This window comes from Bacillus rossius, chromosome 8 (assembly GCF_032445375.1).
Source record: "Bacillus rossius redtenbacheri isolate Brsri chromosome 8, Brsri_v3, whole genome shotgun sequence".
Lineage (NCBI taxonomy): Eukaryota > Metazoa > Arthropoda > Insecta > Phasmatodea > Bacillidae > Bacillus > Bacillus rossius.
Genome location: NC_086336.1, coordinates 48,612,830 through 48,633,105, shown reverse-complemented (window position 1 = coordinate 48,633,105; position 20,276 = coordinate 48,612,830). Strand labels below are relative to the sequence as shown.

General features: G+C 39.1%; 1 protein-coding gene across 4 annotated transcripts in view; it reads left to right on the top strand.

Annotated features, from left to right (window-relative positions):
• Nucleotides 1-20,276, top strand: part of LOC134534884 (SH3 and multiple ankyrin repeat domains protein 1) — a 476,867-nt gene that overhangs the window by 154,970 nt on the left and 301,621 nt on the right. The gene's annotated exons all lie outside the window — the stretch shown is intronic.

Below are 20,276 nucleotides of genomic sequence, written 5' to 3'. Positions count from 1 at the left end.
ACGCTCATTGTACGCTTGCGCCGCATCTATCTCTCTTCCACTCGATTGGAACAACCATCGATTTTACTTTTCCGAGGCACATTAAACTTGAAACACTCCCATTCGTTTCTTACTTTTCCTATCATCGTCATATCCTTAACAGAATAACACAGATTGGAAGAAGTTAAATAGCAAACATGTATAAAGTTTATAGTTAAAATAATCTGTTCGTTAATGTAATAAACATTATTGAATTAATGAGTGCAAATAAAAGTGAATTTATCAAATAAATTGTAGATTTCATTTCACTCCTTCTTTGTATCCATACAAAATAGTGATAATTCAATAAAAATTATTCAATTTTATTCATAAAAGTATGCAATCATTTCATCAATGTTTTGTTATGACGTTGTCACGTTAAACTATCGTCCGTAAACCGACTTTACAGACAACCAATTTTTAACTTCTTTTTTGCTACTAATTGAACTATTTATCCCAATTGTCGCAACCTCATATTTACCAACAGGCTCTTGGTCTGTTAACGCCGCGAGGAAACGACTCGCTGTTTCGCGCGGGCGACTACAACCGTCGTGGTAATCACACCGGTCCTCTAGTCCTATAGTCCTCCCGTGCCGCGTTGACCCAAAAATAAAAATAAAACATTAACACGGAAGCTTTATTGCAAGCGGTATCAAAATTTTTTTGGAAATGCGAGGTGGCGAGACTTCTAAGATGATATCGGCGAAGCGTAGAATTGTCGCGGGCATGCGAGTGTGGCAGACAAGCGGGCTCGGACCACAACAGACGGGTGGTAAATTTTATGAATTAGTTATTTAAATATGTTGGCCGATGTACATAAAACTTTTTTTTTTGAAAATTAAGAGATAAATGTAAATTTTGGTTTGGTAAATAAATAAGTTTATTAGTTGGGCTATTCTTTCTAACCGTGTTTCTCCCAGTTCGTAGCTGATTTGGATGATAACTGTTACTTTCATCAAAACATCTTATCAAAGGATAACAATTTTTTTTTGCAGTTAAATAAGGAATTTTTGTTAATTATTATTTAACGTGCATATGTATTTATTGGGATTTTTGTTTGCTGAGATCTGACTGAGATACCACCCGAGCATGTACTTCGAGCACGCTGCAAGCCAGTTCATGAACAATACAGGCTGGGTACCGTGACCTCACATCGCTATTGACCGTGCACGCTAGATGTTTATAAAAATAAATTTACCGTATCCCGTCGAGATCTGGCGTGTTTCCTGTTCCGCGCGTGCGTGAAGCCGCCTCCTTCCATCCGGCGAGATTTCTCTCGTTCGTGCCACCGCAATAATTGCTTTTCAGATAACTCGGACTTTTCGTGGCAATTGAACGCGTATAGTCTGCTCGAAAAAAAAGGTTAGGCCCTCGCGGTAGAAGGATAGTCCACACGAAAATTGTGTGGACCTCTAGGTCATGGCGAATCTAATATATAGGTATATATCGCTACACCCCACATAGGTCACGAGATAAAGTCCCGAAATTAAAAACTCCTTTTTTGGGAGTCAACAAATTTTAATTTTCAGCTGCTAACTTACATAATGTTTTTGACTCCCCACTTCGGTTTATAGTTAATTATTAAATATAAATACTAGATAGGCTAGTTAGTGAATGTCCCCTTAAATTATATGAAAATCATTTTTGAAAAGTTTGGAAAATTTTTAATTTTTATATTATAAAACATCGGCACGCTCCTGTATAATAAAATAAGTATTTTGGCGTGGATAGATATCATAAACGCCAAGGAAACTCAAGAAACCATGCACGAAACTTATTATTTCGACTTACGATAATCTAGATTTTTAAAAAAAATTTCAAACAGTTTACTCGTATCCCATTAATTTTACCATCAATGTATTTCTTTATCGTTCCGCCGAATTTTCGTAGACTACTTATTGTTTCCTTTGCAATTATTACCGAATAGCTGTCAATTTCTGTACCAGCCAGTACCACGACGGGTTGCCAGTTCTGTGACGGCTATCCCAAAGTAATGGCGTGAATTTCTGTAGCGGCAAAATATGTAATCAATTTATGTATTAAAGGCAAAAATCTTGTCTCAGGTAAGGACAGTAACTTCTGTGCCGCTGGTTAAAAGTTGAGTTATTGCCACAAGATAAGTAAAATAAGATGTACATTTCTATAAACTTCAGTACTGCATAGATATTGAGCGCTGATGGTTGGTTCATATTTACGTAATAGTCTATTGTTTTAATTAAAATAGGAAAGAGTCGATAACCTACTTGTATGAGACTGTTAATATGCCCTTGAGACATTTTCACGTTGTTAAAATATTGTCTTATATACAATCGCATTACACAATATGCTTCTTTAATGCCTTAGTAATGTAGGTATAGTTTCACGTGACACACAAATCTTTTTTTCTAAAGAACACTTCAAACGCTACTCGAACTTTGTTTTACAGATATATGTAGATAATAAACACATTCAAGGAAAAATAAATGAAAACTAACATCACACTACCACCTACTTACAAATTAAAACATAATTCCGGTACACATTTCTCCTTTCCACTTACGCTGAGTTTCAAACACATGGCTTTCCTAATACATGCAATATACCAACATTTAATGCAACTTGTCGGACTCGTTATATTATTACTCCTTATACAGCACAATAAATATAGTGTTCATTATATTTATATATTCCTAGAAGCTGAAGTACCTGGAACTCTCCGATGTAAAGTTACTTCTTTTTTTTATATATATAGAGGGAAATTTGAATACAGAAAAATTTTAATTTTTTTTTATTTCATAAATTTAAACTCTTGGTGATGGAGGATGTGGGTAGTTTTTTTTTTCTTTCAAAATCGGATGTAGACAGTATTTTTTTGTCTTATTTAGAATGTCATAAGTGTGCAAAATGTAATCAAGAAGTACCAAAATTCTTTTTTAATGGGTCAGAATGTATGTCAGGTTTGGTTTTTCTAAATGTTATGTAATCAGACATCATCCGTAATCTTTTTTTAAAATTAGATTTAAACAGTATTTTTTTTTTGTCAAGCGTGCAAAGATTCGCAAAGAAGTATCAAAATTGTGATCTTGAGGGTTTGAGAAGATTGGGCACCGATTGCTCGGACCTTGGAACGGATGGGGTCTGATGCGAACAACTTTTTTTTTCGTGCCGGGGCACACAAACGTAATCGTTATCTTTGCGGCGATAATGGGCCGCTCGTGAGTGATGGGGCACGGGGCCCACGCCCTCTCACTTTCCGTGGACTGCGGCGGCGACCCACATCGCAACTCTCTGACTCGCTGACTCTCTGACTCCCCGAGGCCGTGGGGCCGCAGCGGTCCGCTTTCTCCCCTCGCGCGCACCCGCTGTCCGCGGACACTTGTTCGGGGCTCGAACCCAGCCTGCGACCACTCCTCTCGCCGCCTGCTCCGACAAAAAACAAACACAACAAGGTTGCTGCACATTTCTCCTATAATCTGTCCTGCCGGGGTGTTTTCTGACATCGATGGCAAATTGGTGACTAGAAACCGGTTTAGTTCTCAGTTTATTTTTATTAGCTTCAAAAATTTTGAAGTGCATTTTAACACACACACACACACACACACACATATATATATATAAATCAAAGGAAAGGACTGAAATGTGTGGAAATGTTATCTACTGGTACATATTAATGTGAAATAACCGAAATAATCTTAAACGATACAAATAATGGAACTGAAATAAATCCAATTGTACGGAAAAGAGTCGGAAACCTAATACATCAAACCAAATCACTCCATACAATGGAAATAAATATAAATATATATTTATATATTAAGTTGCTGTTTTTCTGTAGTTTAATATTTCTGATGATTATAAAACACATACATTATAAACTCGGAAAGGTTTTTTTTATATCTTGGGTCATAAATTAAGGATCAGTCTCATATGTTTTTTTCGCGTCATTACTTTCGTTCGTTGCATTAGATTTTTAATTAATGCAATTATTATTGCGAATGAAAATCCACGCGTATTTTTCTCGCCCGGGGCAGGGTCCGCATGGATGGAAAGGTGGCTGACACCCAGCAGGAGCCGAGGGACAGACCTGTCGTTCCGACCAGCCGGAAGAGTGCGTGAGGCGAGGTGAGATGGGGTGAGGAGCAGCGACGGAATGAATTGGTGCGGAAAATGGGAGTGCCCCGAGAAAACCCCCGCGGGCTACGGAAACGTCCGCCACGTTTCCCCTCTTGACGAAAATCCGGGTTCGACCTTTCTCCGGGAGGGGGTGGGGAGGGGGAAGGGAAGACGAGGATTCCAACCACTCGACCGCCGCGTCTCTTGTCATTAAGTGAATACCTGTTGGAAATATTTGTGACAGAACAACAACAAATGCAAGGGAGGTTGTCGAGTTCCGCAGGGTTGATGATGTTGAAGTGGGCTAGAGCATAAAGTAGATCGCAGGTTTGCTATATATAATATCTTGTGATTTTAGGCCCTATATACTGCGTATATATGTTTTCAAAGTTGAATCGCGTCGACGAGGTGGATTTATCCCCATTTCAACTCTGCTTCGCTGCAGGCATATTCTGGGTTGATACATAAAATTGCACAGAAAATAATTTTATGTTCTTTTACAAAGTATTTCCTTTTTGGAAAACCAGTTGCCAAGATATAGTTTTTGATACCACGAGAAAGATATTGTAACTTTGTACAACGCATAGATATGTTTTTTTGTTGTTGTTGCATATATTAAATAAGTTTCTCGAGGTAATACAGAGTATTTATTACTATAATTGGCCATTAATTTTATTTTTTAATTGATGTTTAATTCAAGCATAATTACTTTAAACCCTGGGGGAAAAATCGTATATACGGCAAATTGACTTTATTTTGTTTTATTAAGTGCGCAGTTAATAATCGAAAATATTCAAGGAACGGTTTAAAAAGAACTTATGCTATTGGAGGTACAGGGACAACAAACAGTATAAATGCTTGAGTAAGAATCCGAACCCGGTATTACTAGTTGTTTTCACGTAAAAGCACGGATGTACAAATACCTGTTATTTTACATTAATCTTTCGATTCCATTTACAAAACAAGTTATCAGTGTGTTGATTCCCCAACCGTGGTGCTGTACGTAAACCAGAAAGTGTTACGACGTGTGATGTTATAAACGAGCGCAGAGATCCTTTAGTGTGTCGATCGTCTGACTTTTTAAAGTGAAATCACGCCTATGATAATAAACCACTTCGACGGTTTAATGCGCCGCGTAATTACGCGGATTGTTATTGTTATTTTTATTATTTGATGCAGCGCAGAGCGAAAACGTCGGCACAACCCGCCACCCGGACGCTGCTTGACCTCGAAAGGCAAGACGGTTTGAAATGGGGATGTATAGGGACCGGGAAAAATTCGCGAATTCATTTCGCGATAGGCTAAAATACAAATAGTTATACCTCAGTGCTGCCTCTGCTATTGGCTCACCACTCACCTGGATGACTCTGGGCCAATGAGAAACACCCGACCAAAGCTTTATAAGAATCACAGGCTGCTACGTTGGGACGTCTCACAAGACAGCAGCCAATGAGTGGGTGACATTTGACCGGGTGTTACGTAGAACTATGGAGTTAATCCTGCAGGTCATCGAACCCGCGAATTTTTCCGGTCCCTAAGGGATATAATCTCTTTCTTCACCGAGAACCGCGGGTTGTCGAAGTAACTCTAGAGAGACTGCTTTGGGGCGTTGATCGCGGACGTCCGTGAACACGAGGCGACTCGTAAACCAGGGCGTTAAAACCCCCGGGAAAGTTTATTCGGTGGCGACAAATCGTCCAAATTCGGAGAAACGCCACGCATTTAGTCTGTAGAACGCCCATGCACCTGACGGGAGTAATTTAGCGCCGCACGTAAACCAGAAAGTGTTCCTCCGTATGGTGTTATAAACGAGCGCAGAGAACCTAAATGTGTCGATCGTCCTGACTTTCTGAGTGAAATCACGCCCGTAATAATAAACCACTTTGGACGGTTTAATGCCCCGCGTAAATACGCGGAATTTTTTTTTTTAATTTTTTTTTGTGGCAATCTCGTTTTCCCTCCGGTTGGATTCCGAGTGGCCCTCTTTCCAAACGACTCATCGCGACTGTTTTTAACTGTTTCGTGGTTAATGTCCTGGTCCCATCATTCGACGCCCAGCATCGCTCGGGGGTTGTCCCGCGTCTTGGAGGACGTAAAGTTATTTCCGGCGATGACGACACTCCATAAGCGGGGCGTCCAAAGAAGGGTTGTGTGTGTGTGTGGGGCTGGCTGTCTGGGTTAGGGGGGGGGGGGGATAAAAATCCCTGGCCCCGCTTGAGTTTCGAGAATTTTTTTTTTTAATGCTTGAGTTGTCCCTAATAGCAGGACTAAATTTAAGACTATTTGGCTAATAGGTTCCAACAAGAGTCGAGACCATTTACAAAAAAAGTATTTATTTCTGAAGTTCTGGTAGAAATTCATTCTTAACCACAATAAATATTTAAAATTTGTTTTTTTTTAAATTGTATTTTAACGCGTTATTAGCAAATTAAAAACGAATAAGTTAATAGGAACTATTTTATGAACTGCTATTCGTTCACGTAATTTAGTTCACTGAGATTTTTTTTTAAAACAAATCACAGCATTCTGTTGACAGGTTCATTTTACAATGCACAAGCTTGTACAAATATACAAAAAAATATATTTATTAACATGCTCCAGTCTGTAAGTGCCGCGAGGAAAGAACTTATTATTCAACGCGGGCGTCTACAACTATCATGATAACTCACTTAAAGTGTTGGAGTAGTTAAAGCTAAGTCCTGTGCCATGACAAATTAAAAAATATATATATAAATGGCACGGAAGTATAGTAGTATAGTATAGTATAGTAGTATAGTAGTTTTATTGTCCAAGTCGACTACAAAAATACACAATTATATTGTACATGTAGTATAGGACTCGTCAAGAATATTAAACATTATGAATACAAATTTAAGTACAATCATATACACATAAAAACAAATAATGTATGTACATCATATAATAATAATACATTTTTAGCATAGCTTTATTGCAAGCGTTGCAAAATTCTTTGGGATAGCGAGACGACGAGGTCCAATCTCCCCTCAAGGAGAAACGCCGTGTTGGTTCGCTCGCCAGCAGCGCAGATGTGATGTGAAACCAACCTTGCCGAGAACACGTGGGCCGGGACTTTACGTGGAAGCAAGGCGCCGCCGACCTTGGAGCAGTGATTGGCTTTCCCAGGTGCGCGTCGTAAAACTAGTCGGCTTACCGCGCAGTTCCGACCAATCGCAGGAGCTGTCACTTCGCGGAACTGCGGAATATGTTTTTTTTTTTTTTTTTTTTAAATTTATTTTTCAATTAGTTTTGTAGCTAGAGATCTCCTAATGCTTCCTTGAATTGTTCATGCGTGGGCAAACATTATTAACTTCGATTTTAAACTTACTTGGAACTGACTTGAACCTGCGGCAGTTGCCCTGCCGGCTGAGGTAGTGAGGGGCCACGACTCTTTGTCGCGTGTTTTTGAGCTCTTAGTTCGCGCGTGTAGTGGAGATTGGTTCTTTGAAATCTTCCCAGATCGCCTGGATGCTTTGCACGGCCCGGTCGCTGTCGATTCTGTTTTGGTGGTTTAATTATTGTTTCCTCGTTTTGTCTAGTCATGACTATACATATTTGGTTTCGCTTACCAATTATGCATTTGTTTACCATTTTTGGAAGGTATAACTCTTGTTAGAAAACACACACACACACACACACACACACACACACACATATATATATATATATATATATATATATATATTGTTTGTCTGCGAAGTTCTTGTATCCTATTTGTGTTGTTAACCCTTTGAGTCGCTCTTGGTCAATTCCTAAGGTATACATAATTTTAATTAATTGATTGTAACTAAACAATTTTTGTGTGGAAATATTACATCATAATTATATTAATGTATAATTATTGTATAGTAATTAATAAAAGTGAAATAAAAAATATTATATGATGTCCACTAGAATGTAGGTATACCTTAACCCACACATTCAAGGTTTGATAAACTCCATGTATCATAGATATATAAATTGTTCACTAAAGTGGGCGAGTATACTGAAAGGGTTAACTAGAAAAAATCTTATGCCAGAGAACCCTCATGTTTTTGCATACAAATAGTTTAGGTTTTGTGAGTTCTTATACTCAGCAAGGTAATTTGACATTTGTTTTAGGATTGCGCCATTTTAGCCAACGTTTACATGGACATTTATGTTTTTAAGGCAAGACAACGTGTGTGGTATTGATGGTAACGCAAGACATGTTGAAGAAAACATGGATAGAAATTGAGTATGACCGGACCAATAGGAACAGGTAGAGTGTTGCGAAAAATGCTTGTAACTGAATGGTGACTATGTGAAAATGTTATGTAGATGTGTAGTAAACTAAAACTTTCATTAAAACCTTTTTTATCATGAGTTTATTTATTTTTAATGACCATAGGGCACTTTTCCGGACACGCTTCGTGTGTGTGTATGTGTGTGTGTGTGTATATAAATACATACACACATATTGCTGTAGTTAGTGTACATGCTCATTGTTTGTGTAAATATATGTCGCCAGTTGTAAATGTAAGTTTAAATACCAAGAAGTAAACAAACCCCAACAGCTCTAGCATATTTACCAAATAATTAGAATATAACCTTTGCAGTTTTTATAGAATTTTTCTTTGAGCACAAGATTAAAAATACAGCAGCACGCGTAGGATTAAAAATACACTAACACCCGTGGAGTCTGCTGCCACATACATTTTGAGTAAAATACCAAAAAAAATTTTTTTCAAAGTGTGTGCTAAGGAGTAAACGGTATTCCATAAGGAAAAAAAAATCTAAAACATACCATAAATCGAGCAACTGTACATAATGTATAACAGATTCTTAATCTGCGGAGCACGACTTGATTCTGGAATCGCAATAGTGCGATTGACGAGTCGCTAACTAACTATTATTCAAACCATTCACGTTCGACGGATTGGCGACATTAGTGCGAATATAAATTCGTACGTGATGAGACACTACCTATTAGAACGTTTTCTATTCGCGAAGTTATTGAAACGAGAGCCAGATTTCGTGTTCCGTTGATGTTAACCTGCTGCTTTGTAAATACAATAACAATCGTTTAAAATCTTTTAAGGTTTTGTTTTCTAAATTTGCCTGTTAAAAAATGCGTACGTTCAAGTAAAATTATTATATTTTTTCCCCGAATAATTGTTCCTTTCGCCGCGCGGTTAAAAGCCGCGTGTTCACAATGACGCGATATTTCGCTGTCCCTCCCCGGTAGTTTCTCCTTCGCTCGCAACGCTGATAACGTCTAAGAGCTCAGGGCGCAGCCACTAGTCTGGTCAGCTGTTAAAGGCGGGAGGGGGGGGGGGGGTGAAGGCGGTGTCTATGCTGGGATGGGTAGCCTCAGCCTCTGGTCATAGCTTGATCTCTGACACCTCTCCTGTTTCGCGCATACGACGTATTCCGTATCCACGACCGTGGGGGCCCCTGGACGGTAGGGCTTATGCCTAAGAGGGCTGGGTCAACAAAACAAAAGGGGGAGCAATCCCTTATGCAGTTTACTTTCTGTTGTAGTCCCCAGCAGAAACACGAAGCAGGCGTCACCAGACAGCACGAACTACTCGCCGGGTGGTGGGGGTGGGGAGGGGGCAGGTGGACGCGAAGTACTTTAAACGCAATTCGCAGTCTGCTGTAAAAAAATATGAGGGACCGTAAAAGTTTTTTTTATTATTATTTACGTCCAGCCGCGTGAAAGTGCTACGAGCTCATCCACGCCGCAAGGCGGTCGTAAATTCGGGTCCCGCCGCTTACCGATTCAAGGGACGTTCATGCAGATGCGAAAACAAGGGGCAAGGGGGGCTATGCACTCCGCGTATACAAATAATAGATATTGTGTCTGAGGGAGGGTTCATCAGACGAACAACAAGCACTATAGTTTTCGCAACGTGACGCGCAGCAGTCAAAACTGAAAAGAAAAAAAAAAGGGGGTGGGAGAATTCATCAGGCAAAGGTGACTTTCATGTCAGCATCGTTTGAAAAAAAATTTATCACTATTAAAAAAAAATTGTCGACGCCGGCTAACCTGTACCACGAGGTGCTTTGGCGGCGTTCGTGTACGCAGCATATACTCGATTTCATTTATTCACTCCACAGACTTTGGCTTGCAAGAATCATTCTGAACCTTCAAAAACTTGTCGAGTCCTCAGAAAGCACACACTTTATTATTCCTTGTTCAAAACAGACGTCCGGGCTTCCGAAGTGGTTTTCGACGGAGATCCAATTAATGACAGGTGTCTGATCCTGCATTCTGTCGTTTGGCACATATTTGTAATCCGGCACTAATCGAGCCAATCCCGTTCTGATAATTTTTTATTATATATTTTTGATTCCAGGTGCTGTCCTTAATCGCCACAGGTCGCGTTAAACCTGCGTTGTCTACGTTCATTGTTAGCTCGAAGTTCATTGTAACTGTCGGTGTTCATTTCAGTAGTGTTTTCCCCGTTTTCTAACGGGTTACATTTCCATTTTTTTTTTAAAAAAGAAGAGATCTTAATCATAGACGCGTCATGATACTTTTTTTAACAGAAATGTTTATCTGTATTTTTTCCCTTATAGTGCAGCTTATTACAACTTTATTTAAATGTAATTTTACTCTAAATTAATTTTTCCCTTGGTATTACCTTTAAAGAACTTACGGACGTTCACTAATACGATAAAAAAATTAAAGCTATTAAATGGATGTCATTTCTAAATTTATGGACACGTAACCTCCTATAACTAGGGGCATGCACATTTCGCGAAAAGATTCTGAGACTAGCTGAAAGTTAAAACAATGTACTATCGTTTGTGTGTCATGATTGGGTGGGTTTCTTTCAGGTACATGTCGATTGTAAACCACCAATCACAGCTATTCAGTGCGGAAGCAAACGCGTCCTGAGTGGCTCGGCCAAACGAGGCAACGACTCCCCTCGCCGACGGCCGCCAATCACAAGGAAGAAACCGCTGGTGCGGGTATACCTTGTTGTAGTCTAACAGGCATTCAGATTTATTCGCGAAAAATTCCTGCACCTACCTAAAACGTATAAAACGCATTTTTTGCTTGTTAATCTGTATTTTAAGTACGAGGTCTTGTTTGTTTTTTTCGAGTGTATTAAACAACGTTTTAACAGAGCGTGCTCTCTTACAAAAAAAATTTCACCTTCAACTAACAAGAACCCTGGTTAAAAAATAATCCAGCAATCTTCGTAAACTGAGATTTATTATTTCTTCCACGCGTGTACTTAACGTTGTTTACTACGAAACACACAATACTTAGTAGCTTATAGGGATATCCGGTTGTCTGAAATTACGACGAAATCTCGTGAAATTCCGACGAAATCTCGGTTTTAACTTGAAGCAAATTTTTCGCGTGAAAGTCCGTGAATGTAATGTAACTTCTAACATTGCAGCGAGTAAATGACAAGGGTGCTTGCTGCTGGTGGTACCTCCAAGACTCTCCGGAGAGCAGGTTTTATTGTTTTATGGACTCGGTGTTCATAAATTAGTCAACCCTAGGCAGGAGCATGCCCTCACTCGTCACTGTCGACCGGGGAGATTCTGCGCATGCGCGCTGGAAGCACACCCACATCTGGCAATAATATTGTCGCTCTCTGTCGCTCTCTTCATATACACACACACACACACATATGTATACATACACGCTCTATTGTAAACATGTGCAATTCTTCTCTACACGAATGCGATCACAACCCCTGCATGATTATTTATTTTGATTAAATATATATTATTATTATTATTAAATATCTGGAAAGAGAATGTAACATGTAGGGGGTCTGCGAATATTCGAAAAATATTCGATACATTCCGTGAATAAACCGATATTCGTTTCAACATTTCAAAACAATTTTTTTTGGTTCGTTACCAATAGATACTGTAAACGGGAATCAATCTAAAAAAAAAAAAAATGATTTGAACATCAATGAATTCAAGATGATTTATTGAAAAAAAATTGGATTTGGTAAATCGAAAAATGTTCGATCTTTGTGAATGATTAGTTATTTAACGTGAAATTCGATTCGAATTAAAAAAAGAATGCAGGATTCGCAGGAGCCTATAAGCAAGTTTGCGGACGTCTTCTCCGCGCGCCCTTGGAGAGGCGAAGTGGCGCACTTTTTCCTGAGTATGCGAAGCGAGGTGTGCTTTCGCGTGAAGACTGTCGCCCAGGTTAGCTGCAAGAGTGCATGCAGCTTACAGCTTAAAACACCCGGGGGGGGGGGGGGGAGAGATAGAGAAAGAGAGAGAGAGAGAGGGAGGGAGAAATCGGCAGGGCTTTTTTTTTTTGGTAATGCAACCTTTTTCATGTGAGAGGAGTGTCCATGGTGCCGTACAATAATAAACTATTTTTAAAAGGAAGATCACAATTTATTTAAAAAAAAAAAATTAAAAAAGGCCAATTGTTTATTTTAAAGGGTTAAAATGCTATCAACAAAACTGTTAATTTTTTTAAAAATATATTTTTGATTATTATTTCCCCACTACGGGAAATGAGCGGTCGGGGAGGAGCATATATTCCAACCTCCTCGATTCCCCTCTGGATACGCCCTTTGTTGGATTATTACATTTTCGTACTGAGAATGGAATTCCCGCGTATGCTTAACTATGCGAGCATTACTAATTATGTATACGGTATTTGCTGCTTGTATAAAGGGTAGACAAATATTCGTAATTAAAATATTTGTCCGACTTATTGCGTCACTGTCACTAACTAGAGATTTATTTCCTGTGTTTCGGGGTAATGCATACAACTTTACATTCTACAGTCCCATTTTTAAATTTTTATTTTGTCCATAAACTTCATTAATTAGCAAAAATATTCGGCATGATTGGTGAGATGAAAACAAAAATGCCGAGTTAAAGCAGATAATAACTCGAATGAACAGATTTTCTAAGGTTGTATAAAGTACTGACAATATTTTTTTTTTTACTGTTGTTATATTAAAAAAAAGAAGGTGAATTAAACTCTGAACCAACGTATGATTTTACGCGGGAAATTTTTTTTCCCCATGGCCGTTTCGGTGTCATATCAGGCACTCCTTTAAATTATGCTTCGTAATGCACTAATGAGGTCGAAGTGTCTGTAATAAATTACAAATGTTTATGACCAATAATAAAAAAAAATCAGAATTTTAAGAGGGCGTCCTTCGAATTCCCACATCTCTCTCTCTCTCTTTCTCTCTCTCTCTCTCTCTCTCTCTCTTTCTCCTTCCCCCCCCCCCCTCCTCCTCCAACCCCCTTTTCAAGCAGTTTCGTGTCTGGACACGCGAGCGTTGTTGGCTGACGGCCGCAGAGACTCCGCCGGAATCCGCGGGCCCGGGCGTCGAACCCGCGATACGCCCGGCCTTCCCGCCGCCGGTCTGACCAGTTCCGGCCCGCCCCCCGCCCGCCCCCCGCCGCCCCCCGCCGCCCCCCGCCGAACCCCGCCGAACCCCGCCGAACCCCGAGGGCGTGTCTGCCTGCTCGGGGTCGATCGACCCTTGGTTCGTTGCCAGCTGGGGCAGCCTGCTGCGTGTTCGTTGCGAGACAAGTCGAAAAAAAAACCTCTGTACGACCCGTGGTCTGAACTGCTTCCCACGTCTTCGGAGCTACAGACAGGGTTCATACTCCCTCTTTTATATCATTTAAAAAAAAAAAAATCCTTAACTTGTCTTCAATTGAATAAGGCCCCCCCCCCCCCACCCCCCAAGAGTCCTTAAATTTCCACTAATATTCCTTAACACAAACTCCCTAATAAATACCGATAGCGTGCAAATAATGATCAAACGTGGGTATTTTAATGTTAATTTGGTTTCCTGCCGGCAGCAGAAAAAGAAAACATGCAATTTCGGGCCACGAGATAAGATTTTATCTAAAAAAATGATTAGCATCTCACGTTTAAGCTATAAAGTAAATGTAATTAGTGATCAAATTATTATGTTAGGGCTATAGATTTAAGATACGCTCTATGTTTGGGTCAGATATGAGCTCCAGAGACAATTATGTGTAGTATGGGCTTACGTATTGGAATAACCCACAAAATTATTTTTTTGTGCAATAACTATCCATTTAACATTATTTTCTTGAGGTATTTTGTGATATTAAAAATAAATAGTTTTCGACCTTTTGATAGTGGTAATGGGTCCTTAAATATCCTTAATTTTGATTTCGCATTAAGCTACGAACTATGTGAGATGAAGAACAATTTTATTATAAATAATAGAGAAAATATTTAAAATGGACAATGATCGTTTTGATTATGTTTATTGAACAAAGTTATACAACAAACGTGAATTTGGTGGCTGATGCAAAATTATTTTGGTGGCTGATGCAAAATTATTTCATTGAATTAATTGAGGGTAGTAACAGGTCACCGAAATAATGTAGAAAATAAAGTTGTTGCCCCCAGTTATTTCAATGAATTGATCTAGCAAAATTCGTGGTGTTGTATAACTTCATTCAATTAAACATTATCCAGACGCTTGGTGATCCATCTTAAATACTTTCTCTATTATTTACTTACAGAAATGTTGTTCAGCTACAACTTCGAAAGCATATACCCGCCTTGGATAGCGCTAAACACCTAAGTCGTATGGATATTTTCAACTTATTTTGTCGAGATAAAAACTGCAGCCGAAGTTTATCGTTCGAATTCACACTCATATTTAGAGACCTGAAAAATTCGCGGGTTCATTTCGTGTTATGCTAAAATTAAAATAATTATACCTTAGTGCTGCTTCTGTCATTGGTTCACTGTTAATCTGGAGGACTGAGGGCCAATTAGAGACCCTCACTCATAGAAGTGTCGAATCACAGGCCACCCAGTCGAGACGACTCACAAGTCAGCAGCCAATGAACAGTTGCGGCTCACAGAGCGGCTGTGGTTCGTGTGCACGCATGCGACTGAAAGAAGACCCGACCAGTCACGAAACACTGACGTTGCCCACAGTCTTTTGACTCACAACTTGTAGAGACCTGCAAAATTCGCGGATTCAGTGACCTCCAGGATAGACTCTACTACACTCTACACACTCGGGCAAATGCCACCTGTTCATTGGCTGCTGACTTGTCAGTCGTCTCGACTGGGTGGCCTGTGATTCGACACTCCTATGAGTCCTATCTCTAATTGGCCCTCATTCCTCCAGATTAACAGTGAATCAGTGGTAGAAGCAGCGCTAAGGTATAATTATTTGAATTGTAGCATATCACGAAATGAATCCGCGAATTTTGCAGGTCTCTAACAACTAGTCTCGAAATATTTTCGTTAAAAATACTTGGCCCTATGAATCATGGGTAGTTTGACACGCCACGGAACACAATAATAAAAATAAGAAATTCACACAATGATCGTAATCCAACCGTATTCAATAGCCAGTCAACAATACTCATCGACTTGTCCGTGTAAAAATTGTTTGAAGTTAGCCTAGTACCAAAAAATAACGCGAATTTTCAGTTTTCCCAAAATACTTAAAAATCCCATTCTTCTTGGCGTTTTGATAACTAAATTTTAGTTGATTTACGAATCATATATAAAAATGTTTTACTGAATAGGCCACATATAAACGTTTTAATCTAACTGTATCACACAACTGTACAAAGGTTATATTTTCATTCTAGGACTGTGATGTAAATCATTAAGTAAACTCTCGTCAAGTTCATAAAACCATTTATAAAGAACTACCTGGAGTTTTGAATTTACATGTAATTAAGATAAAACATACATTTCTAGAAGAAGAAGAAGAATTTTTATTATACTTTAAGTGTTATCAAGTCTTGCACAGAAAACCATTTTCTGTACTTTTACAGAAGATACCTTTGTAAACCAATAGCCAAGAAAGATATCGTGACTTTGTACAACACATTGCTGTTGTTATTTCTGCATATATGAAATACGTTTTTTCGAGATAATACGTACTGAGTATTTCTTACGTAAATTGGCGCATAATTGTTTCAACGAAGCATTTTTTTTAAACCATGGAAAAGATAATCTAATATTCATCAATTTGGCTATATTATGTAGTACCGTGCTTATTATGTGCGCAGCTAATATTAGAAAGCTATTCAAGGAAGAGGTTACAAATAACTTTAACAATTGGACTTATTGGAACAACTCAAAGTAAGAATCCGAACATAGCATTACTGCGAACATTATTTTGCAGTGATACAGTTGGTTTCATGTAAATGTACAGATTTACTAATACCTGTAATTTTACATTAATATTTTTGTTGCATTTACAGCAAAAAAAAAAATAGTGTTCGTACGCTATATTAATCTGTTTTAAACCGCTCCTAGGTTGGTGGGCCTGCCCGAAAGGCGAAGTGAGCCGATGTTTTATTGGCGACACGTAACCACTTCGTCAGTAGTCGGCGCCGTGTTTACGAGTTGTGCTCGCGTTTGAGGGGGGGGGGGGGGGGGGTGGAGCGAATAAACTTGCCACGCGCCGTATTTTCGCGTGGTTAACGCCCTGGAAAGTTAAGAGCAGCAACTGTCGGTGAGCAGTGAATAACACTTAGACCGCGACAGTAAAGGACGGGTTGCCGGCTCCAGGAGATTATTTGTTTTTGGAAGGCGTAAAACGGCGCAACTTCTCTCATAAAACCCGCCAATGCCGGTACTTTGTGGGTCGCAGACTTCGCATAGTGGGAGGTTTATTATTAGTGTTCTTCCCAACACTAAAATTCATATTGAATACGAGGATTCGTTAAACATTATATTTCAAACCGTGAATATATAATTTTTATGAAACATTTCAGATTTCGGAACTTTAATATTTCGTGTTACATATTTCATAAACGTTTTAAAGTCCCAATTCATTGCTGAAAGTTTTTTTCCACTATAACGTATTCCAATTATTATTATTTTTTTACTTTCGAATATATATGCACAATTTTTCTTGCCGAAATTGCTTTGCATTGGATCAGTGCGATGACGTCAGTAATGGGTAGTAAATTGCAGAGACTGCGAAAATTGTGTTAAGCTCGATCTAAAAGAAAACGGAACCAGTTAAAAATTTTTTTTATTTCAGTGGACTGAAGTCTGCAGACAGTTGCGAACGGCAGTGTGGGGGTGTTAAGGTGGCGGGGGGATAAATCCCCTTGAAAATCCTAAAAATCTATAATCTTCACCGACAAATGTAAATAATTTTAAAGCGAACAGTAAGGCAAATGGTTCTATCCCGCCCGAAATGAAATTTTGCGTACACGGGAGAATTAGACATTACTGTCGAGAATTGTGGTTTCTTAAATTATGTTGCGTCAATTATTTCTTTGGATGAATTCAAAATTTTAAATAAATTTGTAATTAAATTATAACAGTTCATACTATTTCAATAAATGTTTATATAGCGCTCGGGCTTTCTGTCTACCCATCGATACACCCATTTTGGGTTATATAGGGGGTAGTGGTGTCCCGAGGGGAAAATAAAATATTTTGAATATTACACTCAGGCACAAGAAAAAGGTCTCGGCGATCGAGGGCTCCACACCCCGGCGAAATCCTGGCCCTCGGACTCCGTGTCTTCGCCTGCAGACAGCAAATCGGGACTTTGAAAATTTCAGACCGGGGAGTAGGAAAACCTTATTTTTTATTAATTAATGGATTAAATACTAAAAAGTTAGGAATATTCACGACAATAAGTACAAACGAACAGTTACTTCAATACTGTATATATTACTTTTACACTTTCTTGGTTCGTGCTTGGATTGAACTATAAATTTGCCTGTAAGTTTCTAAACCATTTAGTAAACACTTTTTTTTTTTTAAATTATAAAACCTATCATGAACTGTATTGTGTTATGAATTTATTAATATCTTAATCGAAATTAAAAACCAATTTTTTTAGAAGAAAATTAATTTTAGCTTCAAACTTGCTGTTGGCATTCTCTTTGAAGGGGGGTTGTGTCATGCTTTACTGGAAGATACAGACTTCGGTGTAGTAGCCTGTAACACTAAACGTTTGATATTTTTTTTTTTTTTCGTTTTGTATGAATGTTTTCAAAAATGTCCACGAAGTAACGATTGGTTGAGGTTCAATGATGTCAACGTCGTGGCGCCAGATGTTAAATTGTATTTTTTTCTCCGGCGTGCCAATGAACTTGAACTTGTCGCCTCTTCAGTCGTGTGCCTTATCGAGGCCTGGCGCGACGACGAGGCGTGACCAGGCCGTTTGTCCGAGTCGGAGCGCGGGCACATCCATGCTCTGCCCGCCCCAGGGTGTCCACGAGGAAAAAAAAAATATTTCGTACCAACTTAAGCGAGAAAAAAGTACTAGATTTGAAAAAAAAGTACTAAATTATAATTTGTTATGGTTTTTAACAATTTAGAAAGTTATTATGACATTGCAATGCTCAAACTTAAATATCACCACACACACACACACACACATACATTCCATAGTTTTTTTAAAAAATAATTACGCTTAATAATAAAACATATTGGAGTTACTATAATATGATTATATTAAAGAAAAATGTACTAGATCTGAACGTAAATGTACTATACCACTTGTAAAAGTACTAGATCTAGTACGAAAGTACTAACTGTGGACATCCTGGCCAGCCCTCTGTACTCACGCGCCACATTATCGGCTCCCTGCGCCCGGCATTTTGGCGGGAGTAGCTGCGCGAGTGCGACGGAAGTTCGACGAACGGAAGTGTGTAACGAGACCACTGCCATCCGCCACATATGTAAATAATTAAATTAAACTCTCGTCAATGTGTTGCCATCTGTGGCGAATGGGCGGGAACCGGTAAAAAAAAGGGGGGGAAGGAGAAACGTTATAGTATTAACTGTTCAATGAATTCAAACAAGGCGGACAGTATTTTTATATTAATCCCTGGTCTAAAATCAGGTCAAAAAGGCATTTTATCGGAGTCGTTTCATTATATAGTTTTAAATTTTCGGTCCGCAAAATTGAATAATTTGATAGTCGCCATTAGCTGATCCGACAGTGAATTCTATCGGCGCGTGCGGAAACTGCGTGTGATTCACGGTAAGAAACGTATACTTATCACGCTCTGCAATTTTTTTTTTTAAGAATTCTGCGTTAAATTTCGTGTCCCTGAGTTTTTCGTATTTTAAGCGTATTTTGACCACGAGAACACTCGTTGCCGAGGTTAGATGTAAGTTATCACTAGGGGCATGCAGATTTCGCGAAAAGATTTCGAGACAAGCTGAAAGTTAAAACACTGTAGCATCGTCTGTGTTTCGTGATTGGGTGAGTTTCTCCCAGACAGTAACAACACCAATCACAGCAATTCATTGCGAAAGCAAACGCGTCCTGAATGGCTCGGTCAAATAAGGCAACGACTTCTCTCGCATACGGTCGCCAATCACAAGGAATAAACCACGGGTTTGGGGTATACCTTGTTGCAGTCTATTAAGCGTTCAGATCTTTTCGCGAAAAATGCCTGCCCCTAGTTATCACGTCTCTGGCGAGCTCTGAAAGACACGCTAATTTTTTTTTTTTTTTTTTGACGTGACGTCTAATAAATCGATGAACGCCGGCTGCACGCACGAAAAAATGTCCCGTTACGCACATTGTTCCGTTACGCTGTGTCCCGTCACGCTCATTGTACGCTTGCGCCGCGTCTATCTCTCTTCCACTCGACTGTTTATAAAGTGAAGTGAAAAGTTAATGTGGTTTTCATTGCTTATTACAACAACAATTTCTGCAATAAAGGTTAATTATTCTTGCATTTTAAAAATCTGATTACTAGTATAATTTCAAATAGGTATTTATTATTTTATTATTAAAATAAAAATTATCCAATTTTATTCATAAAAGTATGCAATATTTTCATGAATGTTTTGTTATGAGGTAAACTATCGTCCGTAAACCGACTTTACAGACAGCCAATTTTTTTTTATAACTGGCGCTCTCTTTATTTGATAATGGTGTTGGAATTGTCGGGGACTGTTGACCGCAATGAGTCTCCGCTCGAGTGCGTGGCTCCGAGCGCAGCATCGTCACAGTCGAGGTGTCTTGCGACGGTCGGAGGCTCGATGGTTTCGCGGTTTTCGTTGGATGTTCTACTTTACTTTGATAATTACCTCGCGTTTCTTTTGACATGTGGCGTGTCTCTTCCCCCCCCCCCCCCCCCCCTTCCTTTTTATTTTGAACTTACAATGCTCAGCGGAAAGCAATGGAGTGGAATCATATGCATGTCAGCGGCTTGGCGCGCGATTA